Below are 11,801 nucleotides of genomic sequence, written 5' to 3'. Positions count from 1 at the left end.
TCCCCAGCTCCCAGCCCGCTTGCTCCATTGTTCTTGGTGCTTTACTGTGGGAACCTCAGGCCTGACTGGGCAAGAGATAGAGGAGGACTCGGCCAGGCGCGGTGTCTGTAATCCTAGCACTTTGGGAGGCCTTGGCGAGGCCGGATCGAGGTCAGGATTCAGACTAGCCAGCAGCCAACATAGTGGAGTGAAACCCCACCTCTACTAAAAATACAAGTGGCGGCTGTGGTAGCGCACACCTGTAGTCCCAGCTACTCGGGAGGCTGAGACAGGAGAATCGTTTGAAGCAGGCCCGAATTGCAGTAGCCAAGGTGCCACTGCACTCCTGCCTGGGTGACAGTGAGACTCTGTCTCAAAAATAGTAATAGCTAAGATGAGGAGGACTCAAACGTTAGTCCCTACAGAGGTCACCTTAGCCCCTTGAATCAGACCCCTCACAGTGATGTTGCCTGGCTCTTGGTGTTTTAAAATGTCTTAATAGAATAACATTTTAAAATAAGGAGTCCCACTCTTGTTTAAAATAAAAATTGAGGCGGAAGCGTGTCCAAGCCTGTAATCCCAGCACTTTGGGAGGCGAGAGGCGAGGCGGATCACGAGGTCAGGAGAGATCGAGACCATCCTGGCCAGAACCTTGGTGGCTCCCGTCTCTACTAAAAATACAAAAACTAGCAGGCGGAAGGCAGTAGTAGTATATAATAGTCCCAGCTACTCGGGAGGCTGAAGGCAGGAGAATGGGCGGGAACCAGGCGGGCTTGCAGTGAGCTGAGATCAGCTTACACTGCACTCCCAGCCCGGAGTGACAGGGAAAACCGAACTCCGTCTCAAAAATAAAATAAAATAAAATTGAAAAATCAGGTTCTAATGCAGGATCTCACACCTATAAATTAAGCACTCTAGGGGCGAGGTGGGTCACACCTGTAATCCCAGCACTTTGAAAAAATGAGGTGGGAGGATCACTTGAACCCAGGAGGTGGAAGCTGCAGTGAGCACTGGTCGAAGCACCGGTGCACTCCAGCCTGGGCAACAGATTGAAACCCCATCTCTAATAATAAATAAAATTTGAAAATCAGAAGTTCTGGCAACACAAGGCCCCTGGTTTGCAGGGCACCAGCCAGTAGGACCTGAGAAGTAACCAGCTTCTGTGGGTGGGACTGAGCTTGGCCATGGTCCTCAGTGCCCATCACTCCCTGTCCCCTTCCTCCCGGCCTATATCTGAATGACACTGCCTGACTCCCCTGTGGGTATCTTTTAGAACCCTGATCCCTAGATTAGACCTTTCTCCACCCTACCTGATCTGTCAGGTTCAGTAGGAAGGCGCAATTGCCCCCAGGCGGTTCCCAGGAAGGGCTCTGACTGTAGGACAATTAACAACCAAAAGCAGTGTTGCCAGGTGATATGGTTTCGCTGTGTCCCCACTGAAATCTCATCTTGAATTGTCGTTCCCATCATCCCCACATGTTGTGGAAGGGACCCGGTGGGAGGTAATTAAATCATGGGGCAGTTCGCCTCATGCTGTTCTCATGTTAGTGAGTTCTCATGATATCTGATGGTTTTGTAAGAGGATTTTCCCTTTTGCACCACACTTCTCCTTCCTGCCGTCATGTGAAGAAGGAAGTGTTTGCTTCCCCTTCCACCATGGTGTAGGGTTCCTGAGGCCTCCCAGTCAAATTAGACTGTGAGTCTGGTTTTTGGTGGTGGTGGGCAGAATTTTTGGTTTTTGAGGCCGAGTCGGCCTCTGTCACCAGGCTGGGGTGCAGTGGCATGATCTGCTCCTGCGGCGTCCACCTCCCGGGTTCAAGTGATTCTCCTGCCTCAGCCTCCCAAGTAACTATGGGATTTTACCTGGCACCTACGCCTGGCTGTTCCCCTATATTTTTAGTTGAGATGGGGTTTCACCATGTTGGTCAGGCTGGTCTCAAACTCCTGACCTCATGATCCGCCCACCTTGGCCTCCCAAAGTGCTGGGATTACAGGCGTGAGCCACTGTGCCTGGCTCTGTGAGTTAGTTAAACCTCTTTCCTTTATAAGTTTTCCAGTCTTGGGTAGTTCTTTCTAGCTGCATGAAAATGGACTAATACACTAGGTAAAGGGAAGCAGCTGGAATGTGAAGGCACCAGGCCTTTGCCACCCTTAGCCCTGCAGGAGCAGGAAAGGGCAGGATGTTGTCAAACCTGGAGGGAGGTGGAGATATAAAAATGGGGACACTGTGGGCACTGTGATTATGGAGGGACAGTGTGGCAGGGAGAGAGTACCCCAACCCTGCCCTCCTGCACCCTGTCACTTCCCAGTGCTGCCCATTGCCGAAAACCACCTGTAATGTGGATGGCAAGGGACCCCAGGGGAGGAGGGTGTGTAAGAGAGAGTCGGCAACTCCATCCCAGCTTTAGATCCCTCCACCCTATCAGGCAGGGACCCCGAATCACCCCCGCATCTCCTCAGATCTCCTCTTGGTCTGTCCTCACCTGATACCTAATCCGAGACTCAATTTATTCCTCTCCCTCATCCACAGATAATTTTCCTTTTCCTTTCTTCTTTCTTTCCTTTCCTTCCTTTCTTCCTTTCTTTTCCTTCCTTTCCCTTTCCTTTCCCCCTTCTTCCCCTCCCCTTCTTTTCCCTTCCTTTCCCTTCCTTTCCTTCCTTTCCCTTCCCTCACTCTGTCACCCAGACTGCAGTACAGTGATGTGATCATAGCTTCATTGCAGCCTTGACCTCCTAGGCTCAGGTGATCCTCCTGAGTAGCTAGGACCATAGGCACGTGCCACCATGCCTGGCTAATTTTTTAAATTATTAGTGTTTGTAGAGATGGTGTGTCCCTATGTTGCCGAGGCTGGTCTCAAACTCCCAGGCTCAAGTGATCCTCCCACCTCAGCCTCCCAAAGTGCTGGGATTACAGGTGTGAGCCATCTCACCAGGCCCTACCAGTGATTTTTGCTTCTTGCTCCAACAGCGCTGCTGAGGGGCTGAGGAGACAGAGAGGAGAGGAAGGAAGCTGGTGGGGCTTAGGTGTCCTTGGCTTTGGGGAAATGCTAGACCAGGCCTGGGCCACCTGAGGATGCCTCTGACCTGAGGACAATTGGTTTTCATAAATTGTAGTTCAGTTGGACCTTCTTGTCACTCACTACTGAAATCAGTCTTGATAGATTTCCCCAGACTCATTTGAAGAAGGAAGTAATGAAAAAGCAGGCCAGGATTGGCTCATGCCTGTAGTCCCAGCACTTTGGAAGGCTGAGGCAGGAGGATAGGTTAAGGCCAGGAGTTTGAGAGCAGCCTGGACAACATAGCAAGACCCTGTCTCTACACAACATTTTAAAAAAGTAGCTGGGTGCAATGGCTCACACCTGGAATCCCAGCACTTTGGGAGGCCGAAGCAGGAAGATGGCTTGAACCCAGGAGTTCAAGACCAGCCTGGGCAACATAGTGAAACCCTGACTCTACTAAAAATTTAAAAATTAGTTGGGTGTGGTGGTGCACGCCTGTAGTCCCAGCTACTCGGGAGGCTGTGGTGAGAGGATTGCTTGAGCCCAAGAGGTTGAGGCTGCAATGAGCTGTGATCACACCACTGCACTCCAGCCTGGGTGACAGAGGAAGACTCCGTCTCAAAAATAAAATAGGCCAGGCGCAGTGGCTCACACTTGTAATCCCAGCACTTTGGAAGGCCAAGGCGGACAGATCACGAGGTCAGGAGATTGAGACCATTCTGGCTAACATGGCGAAACCCCGTCTCTACTAAAAATACAAAAAAATTTAGCTGGGCCCGCAGTCACAGCTGCTCGGGAGGCTGAGGCAGGTGAATGGCATGAACCTGGGAGGCGGAGCTTGCAGTGAGCTGAGATTGCGCCATTGCACTCCAGCCTGGGCAACAGAGCGAGAAGCGAGACTCTGTCTCAAAAAGTAATAATAATAAAATAAATAAAATAGCTGGCCACGGTGGCTGACACCTGTAATCCTAGCACTTTGGGAGGCTGAGGCAGGTGGATCACCTAAGGTCAGGAGTTCAAGTCTAGCCTAGCTAACATGGGGAAACTCTGTCTCTACTAAAAATACAAAAATTAGGGGCCAGGTGCAGTGGCTCACACCTGTAATCCCATCACTTTGGGAGGCTGAGGTGGGCGGATCACCTGAGGTCGGGAGTTCAAGACCAGCCTGACCAACATGGAGAAACTCCGTCTCTACTAAAAATATAAAATTAGCCAGGTGTAATCCCAGCTACTCGGGAGGCTGGGGTGGGAGAATCGCTTGAACCCGGGAGGTGGAGGTTGCAGTGAGCCGAGATCGCGCCCCTGCACTCCAGTATGGGCAACAGAGCGAGACTCCGTCTCAACAAAAAAGGTAAATCATACCCTTTTTGTACTAGTACAATTTCCATGTCAGTCATGTATCTATGAGCAGTTGGTGGGATTGGGGTTGGGGGAATACCCAAGCATACTCATGAAACAGTTCCTGGGGTATCGTCTGCCTGGCTCCTGCCCATCCTCCACGGTGGGTGCTGGCAGTGAGGAGGGTGCTGGCCCACCCAGTGATCGGCGTGAAGCTTGTTCTGGGTTTCAGCCTTCATGTGTCTCACTGGCAGGGACACAGGGTATGTGAAGAGTTACCAGGCATCAGGAGCATTTGGAATTCTGTGAGGCCGAGAGCATCTCCATTCAAGTACATGGGCTTTGGGCCTGCCCCATATCTGCACAGACCCACCTGCAGGGACTGAGCCGTGACTGGGCAGAGCTCCCCTCCACTCGGCTCTTAGGACTTCCTCAGCCGTCTCTTCCCACAGAAAGCCCTCCTGGGCTCCTCCTGAGCTCTCACGCCAGGGGCTGGCAGGGAGCCTGGTACAGAAGGGTGCTGATGGATGCTCCCACTGAGCCTCTATGTGCCTGGAGTGGGCTGAAGGCAGTAGTGCTGCTATTAAAATCACAGCTGAGGCTGGGAGCGGTGGCTCATGCTTTGTGTTAGTCAGTTATCCTATTGCTATAAAGAACTGCCATAGACTAGGTAATTTACAAAGAAAAGAGGTTTCATTGGCTCATGTCTCTGCAGGCTGTACAGGAAGCATGGCTGGGGAGGCCTCAGGAAACGTACAATCATGGCAAAAGGTGAAGGGGGAGCCAGCACTTCAAATGGCGGCAGCAGGAGGAATGAGAGAGAGGGGAGGGGTGCCACACACTTGTAAACAACTAGATCTCACAAGAACTCACATGACGACAGCTCCAAGGGGAATGGTGTCAAATCATGAGAAATTGCCCCCATGATCCAATCACCTCCCACCAGGTCCCACCTCCAACACTGGGGATTACAATTGAACTTGAGAGGCCGGGCGTGGTGGCTCAGGCCTGTAATCCCAGCACTTTGGGAGGCCAGCACTTTGGGAGGCCAAAGCGGGTGGATCACCTGAGGTCAGGAGTTTGAGTCCAGCCTGGCCAACCTGGTGAAACCCTGTCTCTACTAAAACCACAAAAATTAGCCAGGAGTGGTGGCAAGTGCCTATAATCCTAGCTACTGAGGAGGCTGAGGCAGGAGAATCTCTTGAACCCAGGAAGTGGAGGTTGCGGTGAGCTGAGATAGCGCCATTGCACTCCAGCCTGGGTGACAGACTGAGACTCCATCTCCAAAAATAAATAAATAACAACTGAACATGAGATTTGGGTGGGGACATGGATCCAAACCATATTACTCCTATAATCGCAGCACTTTGGGAAGCCAAAGTGGGAGGATCACTTGAACCCAGGAGTTGAGAACAGCCTGAGCAACATAGTGAGACCTCGTCTCTACAAAAAGTAGAAAAACTTAGCCAGGTGTGGTGGTGCGAGCCTGTAGTCCCAGCTACTCGGGAGGCTGAAGCAGGAAGATCACTTGAGCACGGGAGGCTGAGGCTGCAGTGAGCTATGATGGTGCCACTGCACTCTAGCCTGAGCGACAGAATGAGACCCTGTCTCAAAAAAAAAAAAAAAAAAAAGAAAAGAAAGAAAACAAAAAGAGAAAAAAACAGAGCTGGACAGTAGTTAAAATGGTAAAAACAGATTTTATTCAGGAACTATTGCAATAGGGAAAAGAGACCTCAGTATAGAACTGGGCTCAGTTCTGAATACAGCAGAGACAAGTGGAGACTTCCACCCTAGGAGCAGGTTGGAGGGGAGTGGGTGGGTGGAAAAATACGAAGGGGTGGGAGGTTCTGGTTGAACTGACTCCCAGGATCCTGGCTGAAGGTAGGCAAGAGTGATCAGACGGCACCCGGCAGGTGGTGGGCGAGGAGGGATTTGATCAGATATTAAGGGTGGAGATTCTGGCTAAACTGACTTGACAGGATTTTTGCTACAGCTGGGCAATGCAGAGACGGGCACAGACACTCAAAGGTCAAGGCTGAGTGGAGAAGAGGCTCCAGGGAGGCTGAAGTCCGGTCAAGGAAAGAGAAAGACTGTTTCTAGCCCTGTGTGCCTCCTCGTCGGCAGCTGAGACCCCACTGCTGCCTGCTCCTTCCCATTCCATTGCGGGGACCTGGACTTGATCTAGCCCTGGACACACTTTTGTGGGTGCCAGGAGGGAGGAATCTGCTCCTCCTTTCGGCCCCCGACAGCCCCCAGCCCCAGTGGCCACTCACTCCCAGCATGCCTTGCAGCTGCCTGGGTGGGAGATTGTGGTGGACTCGGAGCTGGGACAGGGAGGACAAGCTTCTTCTGGAAGGGCAATGGGCAGAGGGTGACCTGGTCTTTCACGGTGGTGTTAAGGACCACAGAGCCAGGCCATATTCTCCCCACATTAACTTTCCCAAAGAGATCAGTTTTCTGCTGAACAATAATTCCCATTTATTGGGAATTCCTCATGCCTGTAATCCCAGCACTTTGTGGGGGACTGAGACAAGAGGATTGATTGAGCCCAGGAGTTTGAGACCAGCCTGGGCAACATAGCAAGACAAAACATTGCCTGTACAAAAAATTTAAAAATTAGAGGCCGGGCGCAGTGGCTTACGCCTGTAATCCCAGCACTTTGGGAGGCTGAGGCAGGCGGATCACCTGAGTTTGGGAGTTCAAGACCAGCCTGACCAACGTGGAGAAACCCCATCTCTACTAAAAAAGCAAAATGAGCCGGGTGTGGTGGCGCCTGCCTGTAATCTCAGCTATTCGGGAGGCTGAGGCAGGAGAATTGCTTAAACCTGGGAGGCGGAGGTTGCAGTGAGTTGAGATCATGCCATTGCACTCCAGCCTGGGTGACAAGAGCGAAATTGTGTCTCAAAAAATAAAATAAATTTAAAAATAAAAATAAAAATAAAGTAGCTGGGCACGGTGGTGCACACCTGTAGTCCCAGCTACTCAGGAGGCAGAGACAGGAAGATCACTTGATTTTGAGCCCAAGTTCAAGGCTGCAGTGAGCTATGATTGCACCACTGCATTCCAGCCTGGGCAACAGAGAGTAAGACCCTGTCTCATATCATGTAGGGAAAGAGTATAGATCACGGTGAAAAAAAAAAAAAAATTCCAGTGACCAGAGCTTAACTCTGTCACCTTGAAGTCTTGTCATCTCTCACCTAGTTTCCTTAAACAGCCTTTGGATGGCTTCCTGCTGTCCATCGGGACCACGTGCCACACCCCCATCCACTTTGGCAAGTCACAACCTTCCCCACCGCCTGACGCCTTTCATAGCCACCACGGACTCCCCACAGGGGCAAGAAGTTCCAGCCACAGGACCACTGAGACCCCTGGATTTGCCCCCAGCTCCCACCTCAGGCTCTTGCTCAAGACAGACATCCCCTACCACCACTGCATCCCCCTCTTTGGCCACCTTTCAGGCTGGGCTGAAATACAACCTGTCCCCATGCAGGCCAGGGAACTCCTCTTTCTGTCATCCCTCAATTCCCAGTCGGTGACTCTCAGGCTGCACCTCACAGTTGGGACTTGGCAGGGGGGCCTTGCCGTACTCCAGGCCTGATGCCATGAGCTGAAGGCCCTGGCTGCCATGATAGCCAGTGGCACGGTGCAGGAGCTCAAGCTGAGGCTAAAGTGAGAGATTGCCTTCCTGGTGCTCCCGCCCACCTCTGTTAGCCACCCTCCAGTGCCCTCCAGGGAGGGAAAGCTGCCCACTACCAGGCCAGTCGCTGGCTGGGCCGAGCAGCAACGTCCATGTGGGTGTCTGTTTTCTTATTCTTGCCATTTCCTGCTCTCTCGGGGTGCACAGGCCCAGGCAGGCCATGTCCCTGGGGCAGGCTGCCAATCACCTCCCTCCTCTTTCCTCCTGCTCACATAAGCAGCAGGGTGGCAGGTGGACCAGCCGCTGACATAGGCCTGCTTGTCCTCCCTCTTTCCCTAGGCCACCTTCTGTTGGCAGGCTGGGAGCCCTTCATGGGGGAGGTGTTGGGGGCATCCTCTGTTTTCAGGGTTTTGTTTCGTTTGTTTGTTTTGAGACAGAGTCTTGCTCTGTCGCCAGGCTAGAGTGCAGTGGCGCGATCTCAGCTCACTGCAACCTCCACCTCTTGGGTTCAAGTGATTCCTCTGCCTCAGCCTCCCAAGCAGCTGGGACTACAGGCGCCCGCCACCACACCTGGCTAATTATTTTTGTATTTTAGTAGAGACGGAGTTTCACCATGTTGGCCAGGATGGTCTCGATCTCCTGACCTCGTGATCTGCCTGCCTCGGCCTCACAAAGTGCTGGGGTTACAGGCGTGAGCCACCGCACCCGGCCAGAATTGGACCCAGTTATATACTGAGGTCTCTTTTCCCTATTGTTTCTGTTTGTTTTTGAGATAGAATCTTGCTGTGTTGTCCAGGCTGGAGTGCAGTGGGGCAATCTTGGCTCACTGTAACCTCTGCCTCCTGGGTTCAAGCAATTCTCTTGCCTCAGCCTCCCAAGTAGCTGGGATTACAGGTGCCCGCCACCACACCCAGCTAATTTTTAAATTTGTAGTAGAGATGGGGTTTTGCCATGTTGGCCAGGCTGGTCTCCAACTCCTGACCTCAAGTGATCCACCCATCTCACCCTCCCAAAGTGTTGGGATTACAGGCATGAGCCACTGTACCCGGCCTGTTTTGAGTTTTTGATGAGGTGGGGTTGAGTTCCTTTGTCTGATGTTCCTTGTGTTTCCAGCCCACCGGGTGCCCCGTGGGGAGGCAGGCAATTGGCAGAACTTATTGTATCTCGAACCCCACCCATTGTGTCAAAAAGGGGCATCAGCCCAGGGGCGGTGGCTGGCACCTGTAATCCTAGCACTCTGGGAGGCTGAGGTGGGAGAATCGCTTGAGCCCAGGAGTTCGACATCAGCCTGGACAACATGACAAGACCCCATCTCTACAAAAAAATAATAAAAATAAGCCAGGCATGGTGGTGTGTGCCTGTAGTCTGAGCTACTCGGGAGGTTGAGATGGGAGGATCCCTCGAGCCCAGGAGTTGGAGGCTGCACTGAGCTATGATTGTACCTGCACTCCAACCTGGGCAAGAGAGTGAGACCCTGTCTCAAGAAAAAAAAAAGAAAGAAAAAAAAAGGCAGCCAAAGATAACCACCACTCACCCCCTACAAACAGGTCCCTGTTGCTACCTGATGGGGGAGTGGCCCCAGTCCAGACTCCACTTGCCAGAATTACACCATGGGTCTCAGGGCAGGCTGCTGGGCAGCAGACCTCGACACACGAATTTCTGAGTGAGTGATGCATTAAGGCCATCATCCCGGAGGGTGCTGGAGTAAGAGAAGCGGGTCAAGAAAGGAGAGGAAGCCAAGTAGAGATGTAGCCTCCAGCAAAATCCTGTGAGGCCGGGCATGGTGGTTCACACCTCTAATCTCAGTTCTTTGGGAGGCCGAGGCGAGTGAATCACCTGAGGTCAGGAGTTCAAGACCAGCCTGGGCAACATGGTGAAACCCCGTCTCTACTAAAAATACAAAAATTAGCTGGGCGCAGTGGCACCTGCCTGTAATCCCAGCTACTCAGGAGGCTGAGGCAGGAGAATCGCGAACCTGGGAGGCAGAGGTTGCAGTGAGCCAAGATTGCGCCATTGCACTCCAGCCTGGGCGACAGAGTGAGACTCCATCTCAAAAAAAAGAAAAGAAAAGAAAAGAAAAAAATTAGCCAGGTGTAGTGGCACACCTATAGTCCCAGCTACTCAGGAAGCTGAGGCAGGATTGCTAGAGCCTAGGAGATTGAGGCTGCAGTGAGCCGTGATCATGCCATTGTACTCTAGCCTGGGCAACAGAGCGAGATCCTGTCTTAAAAAAATATATAGGCCGGGCGCGGTGGCTCAAGCCTGTAATCCCAGCACTTTGGGAGGCCGAGGCGGGCGGATCACGAGGTCAGGAGATCGAGACCATCCTGGCTAACATGGTGAAACCCCGTCTCTACTAAAAATACAAAAAACTAGCCGGGCGTGGTGGCGGGCGCCTGTAGTCCCAGCTACTCGGAGGCTGAGGCAGGAGAATGGCCTGAACCTGGGAGGCGGAGCTTGCAGTGAGCCGAGATCGCGCCACTGCACTCCAGCCTGGGTGACACAGCGCGAGACTCCGTCTCAAAAAAAAAAAAAAAAATATATATATATATATATATATATATATAATATATACATATATATATGTGTGTGTGTGCAAGGGATGTTTTGATTGGATCCCACAGGGAAACTCGAGTGTGAGTCACAACTCAGAGCCGCCCTGAACAAAAACAGGAGAGCTCAGGCTGCATTCTCCTCCTGTGCCTGTCTTAATGGGTCCAGGGCCATCCTGGGGAAGGTAATTCTCAGGTGCATCCAGCTCTCCGCACAGGTGCATCAAGGGGCTCCATGCAGCAAGGCTGGGCAAGGTGGCTCATGCCTGTAATCCCACCACTTTCGGAGGCCGAGGTGGGTGCATTAGTTGAGGTCAGGAGTTCGACACCATCCTGGCCAACATGGCAAAAGTCCCGTCTCTACTAAAAATAATACAAAAATTAGCCGGGAGTGGTGGTGCGTGCCTGTATTCCCAGCTACTGGGGAGGCTGAGGCAGGAGAATCGCTTGAACCCGGGAGGCGGAGGTCGCAGTGAGCTGAGATCGTGCCACTGCACTCCAGCCTGGTCAACACAGAGAGATTAGAGTCTCTAAATAAAGACAGAAAAGAATCAAGGACTCTCAGGGCTGGAAGGAGACTCCAGGCCTCACGATGCTCCTTCAAGTGGCTGTGCAGCAGGGCGAGCTCAGCACCATCACTCCAGACTGCAGCTGGGCTGAATTTTGTGGGGGAGAAGGAAAGGGTCTTGCTGTTTCCCAGACCGAAGTGAAGTGGTACCATTTTTAGTAGAGATGGAGTCTTGCTATGTTGTCCAGGCTGGTCTCAACCTCCTGGCCTCTAGTGATCCCTCCACCTCAGACTCCCAAAGTGCTGGAATTACAGGTGTGAGCCACTACTAAGCTGGGATCCCAAAGCTGACCTTCTCAAGCATCCACCCTCGGGTCCTTGGCCCTCCCATAAGGGTCTCACTGAATAAGTCCATTACCCAGCCAAGGGCCTCAGGCTGGAAGTCTGGTCTAGGGTGAGCAGGATTGGGTAATGGGCCTGAATAGTAAGTTCCTTGCTGGAGAGCAACCAGGAACATTTTCCTTGAAATGAACCCCAACAGCCTGGGTGACACAGTGAGACCCCATCTCTAAAAACAAAATTAAAACTTAGCCAGACATGGCTGGGCGCAGGGGCTCACGCCTGTAATCCCAGGACTTTGGGAGGCCAAGACGGGCAGATCACAAGGTCAGGAGTTCAAGACCAGCCTGGCCAACATAGTGAAACCCCATCTGTACTAAAAATAAAAAAAATTAGCCAGACGTGGTGGTGGGTGCCTGTAATCTCAGCTACTCAGGAGGCTGAGGCAG

Source organism: Papio anubis, chromosome 4 (genome assembly GCF_008728515.1).
Source record: "Papio anubis isolate 15944 chromosome 4, Panubis1.0, whole genome shotgun sequence".
Taxonomy (NCBI): Eukaryota; Metazoa; Chordata; class Mammalia; order Primates; family Cercopithecidae; genus Papio; species Papio anubis.
The sequence above is the reverse complement of the archived record's forward strand: the minus strand, read 5'-3'. Positions refer to the sequence as shown.